Below are 11,207 nucleotides of genomic sequence, written 5' to 3' on the forward strand. Positions count from 1 at the left end.
GCTTTTGAATTTCATAACACAACTGGCTTGTTTCACTGCCAGATTCCCCATGTACCAAACTGGGCAAAGCCTTGTGCAAACAGTCTTGCGGCATGTAAATAAAGCCTTCAGACTTGATCTGCAGGTGGAGTAAACCATCATCGCTCTGCTGCTGTCATTTTGTATCAGAAACTGCTGAGCTTTCCACTCTGAAACCTTAAGGACATTTTATTAATAGGGTGAGAGGAGTTACATAAGAAGGCTTGTAGGCAATAAACAGGATGTGATGTATTTACAACACATGTAAGCATATTGTTTAATTTATTTTCAGCATCGTTGATTTTCCTTCTCCCTGGCTTTACGGCATCTATGCATGAGAGCTGAGTGACTGTGCTGGAAATACAGGTTGCAATGTTCACATGGTAACACACCATAAGCTTGATCTAACTCTAAAGCAAAGAAGAGCTATTTGCGTCACACATAAGAAGCAATGACATACCCCAGCTTTACATTTTGCAAAGCAAAAGCTTCTTGAAGTGGATGAGAATGTACCAGTGTGCTTGTGTATTGTTGCTGCCTGTTGATTGACGTAGATGACAGACCATCACCTGATTCAGAAACACACACACTCCTGGGTGCTGGAAGCCATTAACACAGCGAAGCAAAGACATAATCAAAGTGTGGGGTTCATAAGTCAGAAAGAACAAACTGTACTGTGACCCCCACCAGAGCTTTAACTTCAGCCAGCCAACACATGCTTGCACAGCTGCACCCCCTTCTCAGCATTCTGTTTAGCTATCCCTCCTCTTCCCCACACTCAAGTATCTTCCAAGTTACCACTAGTAACTGAATATATTTACTGAATATAACCTCGGTCTCCAAGAACTCATTCACATTTGACATTTTTGTGTTTTAGCTGTAACATTTATGTATTTGATACATGGTTTTCCACTGCTGTTTTTTTAAACACAGTAAATTCAGTCTGGTTTTAATGCTGTTTATTCCCGAGAGGTCTGCCAGATCTCTAACGGAGGCTATAGCACCATCATGTCACTTGATGAAAAGCAAAGAAGTGATTTATTCAGCCCCTTTAAAACTCCTGTATCATTAAACTCAGTGTAACATGAATGCTCGAGAACTGTTGAGAAGAACAAGAAGAAAATACGTCTCTATTAAAGCTCTAAGAGTCTTGTATTTTTATTAAGGAAAAGCAATTTTATACTTCTGAGACCTCCCACACCATATTTTTGACAGAGAAAAGGCAGGAAATAGCCTATCTGACATTTGCCACTTGGGGAGGAAAAGAAACACTTCAGAGTTCCTTTATATGTCATAGACTAACTAAAAAGAAATAACTGGGGTTTGACTTTCTTGCCAGCTTTAATTCACTGTTAAGCCTCAATGCTTATGTCTACATGAAAGAATAAGTGAAACTTGCAGGTAAGCATCCCTAAAAAAGAGAAGGGGTATTGTATTACCCAACCATCCTGACACAGTATCTGTAGCACTGTATATGTGCTTAAACTGGGGGCACAGCAGTGATTTCCACTTGGACAAATGATACATGTAATTCTACAGTGCAGTACTGTCTGCAGTAACCATCAAGAAGCTTAAAAGAAATTTCCTCCAAATACTGTTATTCATCTAACTTGTACTGTCATAAATGCACTATCATGGGGTTTGTTGTAGGTGCTGGCCTCTCTTTTCCATCAAAACGAATGTCTTATATTGAGTTCTATACAAATGGGCTGCTCATAAAATTGCTACCAAGCCTTTGCAGCCCAAATGTTTGGTTCTTTACCTGTCAATAGACCCCATGATCAAATCTCAAGTTTACAGCCTAGGAAGGTCACTGGAGCACTCTGCCCCTGTAAAGCCACACGTAGACGTATCTTATTTTAGCCTTGCACATAGAAGACTGGAATGCAAACACTAACGCATTCCCAGGCTGCCAATGGATTTTATGACCTTTACTTTTTGTTTTGTATCTGCTGCTTCTTTAACTCATGGAAAAATCTGCACCTCCATCTCTCAGCTATGAAAGACAAGGGATGGTAAGTTCACAAACCGGAGGGGCTGGAGCTGTCAGAATTCACACCGGTGTTGATTGTGTCACTCTGCAGAGGGCATTTGTTTCTCCTCCAGTCAGTCACCAGACCATGGTGTGTACAGTTTCACAGCTGTCACACCAAATATTTTGAACGACTGTTTTTTTGCCAAGTCAGAACACATTCACAAACCAAGAGATCATCTCAGGACAGAGCCTGTCCAGGAAAAAGCCTGTTTCTATTCTGGCACTACAGCTTGGAGCAAGAGGTTACAGATCCCAGGACTGTCACAGCTGGAGTCTGTTTATGGAGAAGGTTTAAAACACAGACTTAGCTAATCTCTGAATTTCCTGAAGCAAAACATACAACACTGCTTGTTTATTCCCCCGAGACAAGAGTTTCGTCAGATGAGGACTGCAACATCTGACTGCAGTTTGCTAGCCACACTCTCAAACCCCACAGGTGATACTTTGGGGAGATCAGAAGAAAAGCAGACCTAAGAGTCCGCTATGAAGCATCCTCCCTAAGAAGGTCTCATTAGCATCAATCTGCATGAATTATGGAGTTAATCCTTCCTACTCTCATGAGTAATCCTCTGTGTACTTGCACAGCAATTCAGATAAGATGCTACTCTGCTAAACGCAACACAAACATGGAGCAAAAGGCTACAGGACATCACAGGTGGGATCTGTGTTCCCGCACAGGTTTCCCGTTATCCCACGAGTCCATTGCTATAGGTGGCTGGCATTGCACTGCCACACCATGACACTCTCCAGAGGGTTGATCCCATTTGGGTAAAGAAAATAAACAATGGAAAGAAAACATATCTCACAACTGACAAGGTGGGATGAGGTACAAAAAGATGGTCCAGAAAGAGTTTAGGCAGGAGTCCTGTGGTGTTAAAAAAAGTACCTGGAAATGAGGTAATTGAGAGATGATGAAACAGATGGAAGAATTTTTGAGCCTGTGATCTGTGCAGTGCTCTGCCTTACACCCCTGTGCACTCAGGGTCCTCAGATTTCCTCTGAATTTGCTTTGGTCCATCAAAATATATAGGAGCAGCCTTAATACACGTGACACACAACTATACACCAAAACATGGAAGCTAGAATGGAAGAGCAGAAGGTTGTATTTGAACATGCAAAATACTTGTCCAAGGCAAACTGGAAAAACCCCCAAACCAATTTAAAAAGGAAAGACTCCTACACTGTTTAAGTGCCCAGTTCCAAAACTGGTAGCACATCCACTCTCCTGTCTGCAAGCTGTCAAGATTCAACAGGCTCAGCTCCCCGAGCAGTGGGCTGAACAGAAACACACGAGGGTTGCCTGCAGTCCTGGCTGTGGTGGGGAAGCGCTTTAATGTGTCTGGCAGCAGATGCTGCCTAAGGGACCAGACTGTGGGAGCCAAGTGCCTAAAACGGAGGGTAGGTAAATGCTTCCCAACTCTCCCACAAATACACCCTGCCTTTGAAAGGAGGAAGGACTGCTTACAGCAAATGTATTTACAGGCCTGTTCATGCAGGTAAGTACAGGTCTGTCTTTAGGACTGCTACATTGGATTGCGGGGAAAGGGGGGGTTGCAGCTCTCAAAAAACAACATCTTTGATCAAAACAGCACAGTCAGGAGGTACTGAGCTCTCTCAGCTAGATGAAGAGGCATTGAGCTAAATTAAAGATTAATGTTACAAACTGAAGCATAAATTCATCTCACTATTGGCTACACTGGGTTAGAAATTGAATTAATTTCTCATCACACAAAAGGGGCTCGAGCCCCATCTCTGGGATTTTTACTGTTTCCCGGGAAAGGACAATAGTTTTACATTATTTATGTCAGCTGGGATAAGCCTGGCTCCTCTCTAGCCTGGTTTACTGGCGCTTCACGATGCAAACATGCATCCTGTACCAGTCGGGCTGTGGAGACTTGAAGCAACATGGAATGGTAATGTTCTGACACTAACATAGTCTGCTCTTAATGGCTTTTGCCAATCACCAATCACCCCGCTAAGTCTGACAGCCTTCTCTCCTGCACTGAAATCACCTTTTCCTTACTCCCTATTTGCCTCTTTTCCAGTTTGATCTGGAAAATCCTGGACATTTTCCTTCCTGCCTGCTCCTTTAATAGGGTAACATTATCCTACAGGCAAGCTGCCCAACATACTTGAAAATGTGCTCTGCTTGCTCTCCTGTGCCCAGCACTATTCCAAGTCAACACTCCAAGGACCTCTTAAGTGACCCCAGTGGAACTCTGACATGGTGGAACTTTCCTCTGGGAGAAAGGGAAGAGCACAACCTGCTCCAGACCTACTTCTGAGGGCAGCACCACAGGATAAATCAAGCAGGGTGGGAGGTGTCATCCCACAACCACAAGCTTTCCCTGGCCTCTCAGTGTGAGGAAACACAAATCTCTCATTCAGGAGGAACAACAGGAGTGAAGAGTATCAACAGCTACCCACCAGTTAAACAGCTAAATAACCCCTGAATCAGGAAGGAAACCAAGGCACTTCTGTAGCAAGAGAAGATCAATTCAGTGATATATAAAGATGTTCACAGGAAAAAGGCAGTATGTAGCTTGTGAGCAAAAGGGACTCTGGAAAGTCCCTTCCATTTCTCTGCATGGAAAGCCCAGGAAAGACTCCCTCCCATCCACTGCTTCAGTCTCACAGTATTTTTCTCACTCCGGCTCTTGCCAGCACTAACTAATTCAGGACACTCTCTCTGCCCACAAAGCTGATCAAGCATAGCCTCCTGCCAGCCTGCAAGCGTCAGCATCCAGCTTGCACCAGCGCCAACGTACACAGCTGCCATCTCTCCTACCATCCCTACAAGCCAGTGTCTCCACTGTTTCCAGCCTAGCGCCCACAGCACGGCACACAGCCTCGCAGATCGGGATGCAGATTGTGAGGTTATGTTCTTCCCATGTCTTTAAAGTAGGAAGATCCAAAGCTTTCATCCTATTCCCACTTTGCTATTGACGTCGGAGGGCAAAGCCTATGGCACAGCTTACTGCAGCAAGACTGAGCTGTCCTCTTTTTCAGTCAATAAAATATAGTTCCTCCCAACCGGTGGTATACCCACTAAAAGCCTCATTTACAGCAGCAAGTAACAATAGTACTACTAACTACATGCTGCCTTCGAGGCTTAAAACAGAGCCATCCTTCAGTTAAGCCCCATGAGGCAGTGGAGGAAGAGCTGTCTTCAGCAGCCCAACAGGAACACCAAATCAGAAGAGACAAGAGCTGCTGAACTGATTTTTTTCCCACTCAGCATCCGCAGGAAACTTTCCTTTGAAGAAAATGGCAGTGAAGGTAAGCCAAGAGCCAGCATGCTTTGGAAATACTGCCTCGACTGTCTCCTCCAAGCTTAGAAAAGTGCTTTGCAACAGCAGTAATTGAGATGATGTAACTCTTGTGTAGGCCTCAGCACTGTGTACAGTACACAAAAGGAGACAAAGTGAACCTGGAGTTTAAAGGGCCACTTTTGTTCTCAGAAATCAAATAGACATTTTTCTCTGTAACATTTCTGGGAGCAGGATGGGGCTATGAATCAGATACACTCTACAATCCATATACTGAGCACATAGGCTGCCAAGGCTGCCCTTTCTGTAAATTGGAGCTAACTGTGTAAAATGAACATGCAAAATAATACAGTGAATAACAAGGCAAAACCACTGCGAGCCCAGGTGCCCCTGCTGCTTGCTGCAGTGAAGCAGCTCACCCCCAGGTTTTTATTGTCAAACGGCACCCACACACGGGCCCTGAACCGGCAGTACCCTGGGTACAAGCAAGGTCCTGTAGGTTGGTGACACGCGGTACACATTTTGAGTCACACTGTGACAAAGAACACGGTGTTCCACGCTGGTACGAAATGACAACAGAACTGGTCAGGAGCTACAACAAAACTGATTTGTGGCTGTTAGAAAATGCTGATACTTCAAAAGACATGGGGCCATTGTGAAAAGTGGTTCAGAATTGTCAAAATGTCAGTCAAAATGCTACAAAAACTGTTTTTCCAGAATTGGATTTAGAAACTAAAACCATTTTAGCATCCTTTTTAATAAAGGGAGCAGTACAAGAAATAGCTTGAAATTATCAAACAACCCAGAGTTAATGTTACATCAAAGACACTGCTGTTCTGATCTTATGCCCTGTATTGGAAGGGAGGAAAGAATTTTAAAGTTGGAAGATTCCATGGAACAGGAAAAGCCCTCCCATCCTGGTCTAATTTTAGTAATACAGCATGCTCTAATAAACAAAATTAAACATAGCATGCAAGTATAAAGGAAGGTTCTTCATTTTGGAGGTTAACTGGTCGCTGCATTCTGGTATTTTCATACTACTGACAAAATAATAGTAAAAAAAATACAAAATGCTTCCCTGCCTGAGCAGCCCTACAAATTCTTTATCTGGAGGCATGGATTTGCCACCGGTAACAGCACTGCAGCTGTAGGCGCACCCACCCCTGAGAGGAGACCTTCACACAACAGCAGGGAGCTGCTGACTTCTGAGAAAGCAGTTAGATCTCTCAAAGTACCCAAAGCAAGTAGAGGTTGCAGACGGTGCTCAGAGTTTGGGAAAAAGGGAAGGGTTACCTGGTTCAGAAGGATAAGGGACTCAGAGGAAGGTACAGGGTTTTGTGCTCAGTAGAAAGAATCAAGAAAGGCAGACGGAAAGCAAAATGGTTTTAAGCCAGTGGGACAAATAGCACAAACATGGCAATGAATAGCCGTTGGTCCCCAACTTCACTGCTGGCAATTAATACCCCACCTAAACACTGATAGATGCAAAGCCCAGCATAGAAGTAACCTCTAATCACACAGCATCTGGTGACTGCAGAAGGAAAACCACTCAACAGCCGGGATAGCTAGGAAAATATGCACCACACATGAAAAAATTGGATTTCCAATTGATCTGTCCATGTGGAAACTTGTCCCTAAGCATGATCTATGATATTGATGTAATTCTGACAAGTCTTCATTTAACCTACTCTTAAAGGCTTCCATTGCTGCAAGTCCCACCTCCAATCCAATGCCTTCAGCTCAAAAACTGAAACTGAGGTAGGGGTGAACCTGTGTGTGGTGTCTACAGCCTGTTCATGTGGGTTTGAATCAAGAAAGATGGTCAGATTTCTAAGCCAGAGGTATAACCTTAATACTTAAATATTGGTCAAAGTACACAGGAGTGAGATTCTGGTATTGAAACTAAAAAGTGTGAAGTTATTTGACCTTTACTGCAACCTGGGAGAGTCTCCACTGAGTTAGCAAAAGCTCTAGAGAAGTGATGGGTGGTGTGGTTATCAGGTAGACATTCATTGAGCACACTTGCTTAAGCAGCCAACGACCAGGACTCAGAGATGTCCTTGTTAAGATATTCATAATCCAATGGCAAGGCCCATGCCAGAAAATTCAGTAGTGCACTGTAGGGTTCAACTCTCTATTTGCTACTATTTATGGCAATGTTGTCTTGTGCTGTATATACTGAAACTTGCCTTCACTTCATGGGTGGGTCCTGCCAAAGTGTGTTTCAAAGTCATTATTAACTTCTTTAAGAGTACAACACAGGAAATAAAGGGTGCATCACCCCTTGTGCTAAACTGAAGACCGGACCAGCAGCAGCAGAAAACAACTCGTAAACTCCTGATAACCACCATAAGACTTATCTTCCATGGGGAACTTTGATTCCCACGGAACTGCTACCACTAAAAGAGTAATGACTCCAAGGCAAGTGCAATGGCTGCAGTCTGAATGTTAGTTCCCAGGCTAAGACAGAGTGCCTCACACTGCTCCCAGCTCTGCAGGTTATCATGAAAGGAAGTTGATGTTTGCACTACAAGAGCAACATGGGGTCACTCTCGCAGGGGAGTGCTGGGCTTCTGGATTCTAACTTGACCACTGGCCTCTTGCTGGATGGCTTTGTGTTTCCTGATAAGGCTGACCTCCCTTCTTAAAGCATGCTGAGACTTACTTGTGTGAAGCACTGCAAAAGCAGTAGTTGTTGAGGTGGGCCTATCATTTTAATTTATGCACATAAAATAGGCAAACACTCAAATTTTTCTGGGAATTAATCAATTTTGTCCATAAAGTACATTGTGATTCAGGAGTGGTCTAATTATCAGATCTCCTCAGCTGTTTAAGGATCCATGAGGACAGGGTATCTCCTTCTCTGAACTAGCTGAATAGTTAGAAAACTCATCATGCTTTCAAGTACATGATGCCGTTATATTCTTAGACCCACAACTTAAATAACATCATTAAGTTCATGTAGAATCTTTTCACGTAGAGTCCCTAGCATACGTCCTCCATACACAAAGAGGAGAAAGCTGGAACAGATCAACAATGAGGTACTCTGCTTCCATAAACCAGTCCTCAGTTTTCAAGTGTTTACATTTCTTCAGAGAATACCTCCCATAACCTGAATCTAATCTCTGACTAAGCTCAGCATACCAGTGGTATTTAAGAGCTTCAGTTATGACTCCTGGTCCACTTAATTTCTGGCCATGCCTTCTTTGTAAATAGCCCAAAGCGTTCATTTCCGTTGCTTCAATCTCACCAACCTCTGAGATCTCAAACACCTTCAGAAGCTGTGTTTGTGTTGACTGCAAGAAGAAACCAGTACTTACAAAATAAGAGATAGAAAGTAAGGTAAACAATGCAAGTTGAAGTACAAAGAACAAAAGCACCTACTTGAAAAATGCTATCAGGGATCTCATTTATCTGTCTTGTTATACTATAGAATCACAGGTTGGAAAGGACCAACCATCAAGTTCCAACCCCCCTGCCATGGGCAGGGACACCTCGCACTAAACCGTATTACCCAAGGCCTCGTCCAACCTGGCCTTGAACACTGCCAGGGATGGAGCATTCACAACCTCCCTGGGCAACCTATTCAGTGCCTCACCACCCTAACAGGAAAGAATTTCCTCCTTATATCCAATCTGAACTTCCCCTGTTTAAGTTTTAACCCGTTACCTATCACTACAGTCCCTAATGAAGAGTCCCTCCCCAACCTCCCTGTAGGCTCCCTTCAGATACTGGAAGGCTGCTATGAGGTCTCCACACAGCCTTCTCTTCTCCAGGATGAACAGCCCAAACTTTCTCAGCCTGTCTTCATACAGGAGGTGCTCCAGTCCCCTGATCATCCTCATGGCCCTCCTCTGGGCTTGTTCCAACAGTTCTATGTCCCTTTTATGTTGAGGACACCAGAACTGCACACACACAATACTCCAGGTGAGGTCTCACAAGAGCAGAGGGGCAGGATCACCTCCTTTGACCTGCTGGTCACGCTTCTTTTGATGCAGCCCAGGATACGGTTGGCTTTCTGGACTGCAAGCCCACACTGAAGCCAGCTCATATTCATTTTCTCATCAACCAGCACCCCCAAGTCCTTCTCCACAGGGCTGCTCTGAATCTTTTCTCTAAATTAGAATAATCAAGGAATATGCTAAGGTGTACCACAGTTCTTACTGGGCAGTGAGTTTTTGTTTTTAATTACTGTTTTTAAGTAGAAACTAGAATCCCCAGGTGAAACGACAGATGGGATAGGATGTTGCAGCCCTTGCTTGAAAAAGTTGACGTTTCACACTGATAGGATAAATAAGAGGCAAGGATATCAGCTGCAGCAGACAACGTGACTGGCACCAGGTGACCCCAATCAGCAGCACAGCTGGGAACAGATGCCTGAAGTGTCTTTGCCTAACCCTTTTTTCTCTTTCCTTTTCGAATTTATCACTACCCCTTCTTTCCCACTGAGTCATCAACTGAAGATTAGATACAGTACTTGCCTGCTGAAAAAGTTCTGCTACTCAAGTCCCTCTGTGAAGCAACACTTGGGGTTTCTACACTAAGCACATAACACCAACAGATTCCTAACATATTACTCCAGATTGTACTTCAGCCTTGCCTGTAAAGCCTATAGTCCTAGCCTATCAGAGTATGTCCCTTGGTGATAAACACGACTTGAGAACTCCAGTTCATATAAAACATCAGTGGGAACAAAGTTCATCCTACCAAATACGTAATTTGATGCTGTTGCTGAACTGAAACCTGTACAGATGATTAATCAGATTCAGCAGTGTGCAATCTGTGCTCTCAACATCTATTTGAACAATGTCGTTCCTTTAACAGCAGTATGTTTTGCTAACAAATCAGATTATACACGTGGTAAAATTCCCCTGAAGTGGCAGGACTAGGAGTGAACATATTCTTGGTAAAACACAAAGTTTAGAGCAGGATTTCAATTGCTTACAAAAACTGCCAGCAGAGATGCAGTGCCCCAGATGACCAAATATACAATTCCCTTCCACCCTTATCCTAAATGGACAGCCAAGACTCAAAAGATGCATAGCACTGACAGCCTTTCCAGACCTTCCCTAAATAATACCCAGGAAGAACGGAGGGTAGCAGCACAGGACCCCATTGTGGCAGATCAGTGAGTGCTTTTCCTACGCTTGGTTCTGGCCTAGACCTTTGCTAGCCATCAGGTAGTCATTTCAGCTTGGCAAGTAGTGTTTCTGTGAACACAGTAATAGTTACACAGACCACTTTCTGGGACTACTTGAGTGCCACAGGCGAGCAAAGCTATGCACAAGGCAAATAATTCAACCAGCCAGCCAGGTTGCAGAACCAGATGGAATCTGTACTCATGTGTTTTCTGACACAAAGTGGTAACCAAGACAGTTTCATGCAATAATTGGTGTCATCTCTACAGCCTTGGCAATCTTCTTTCCCTCAAAATAATCCAGTTACAACTGTCTTGTGACTGTCCTTGCGTGCTAGTGCAACTAGGTTCACTGAAGTGGAAGAGCTCACCACAAAGTAGGAATGAAACTACAGACTTGTCCTTTGCTCTCTTCCTCCAAAGAGAGCTAACACCTGAGAGTTGTAATACAATGTAGACTGTAACTAGCTGCAGGCTAACACATTGATCAATATGAGCAACAGTGAACACTGCATTTGATGAGGATTCACAAACTCAGGCAGCTACAGACACACAGCTTCAATGATGTATACAGCGCAACTCATTTGCTTGCTGTGCTGAAAGCCCCAGCAGCATTCTGCTTGCACAAGTTAGCTTTCCTCTCTACCACTGCTAGAGATTTTGTGCTTGCACCTAACAATATCCAAACCCCTCCAATAACCCCGCTTTCATCTTACATGGAAATCTACAACAGAACATTAATCTGAGT

This window comes from Neopsephotus bourkii, unplaced genomic scaffold (genome assembly GCF_033783945.1).
Source record: "Neopsephotus bourkii isolate Nb327-2 ecotype Australia unplaced genomic scaffold, CSIRO-AGI_Nbou_v1 NB_962, whole genome shotgun sequence".
In the NCBI taxonomy this organism is placed as follows: domain Eukaryota; kingdom Metazoa; phylum Chordata; class Aves; order Psittaciformes; family Psittacidae; genus Neopsephotus; species Neopsephotus bourkii.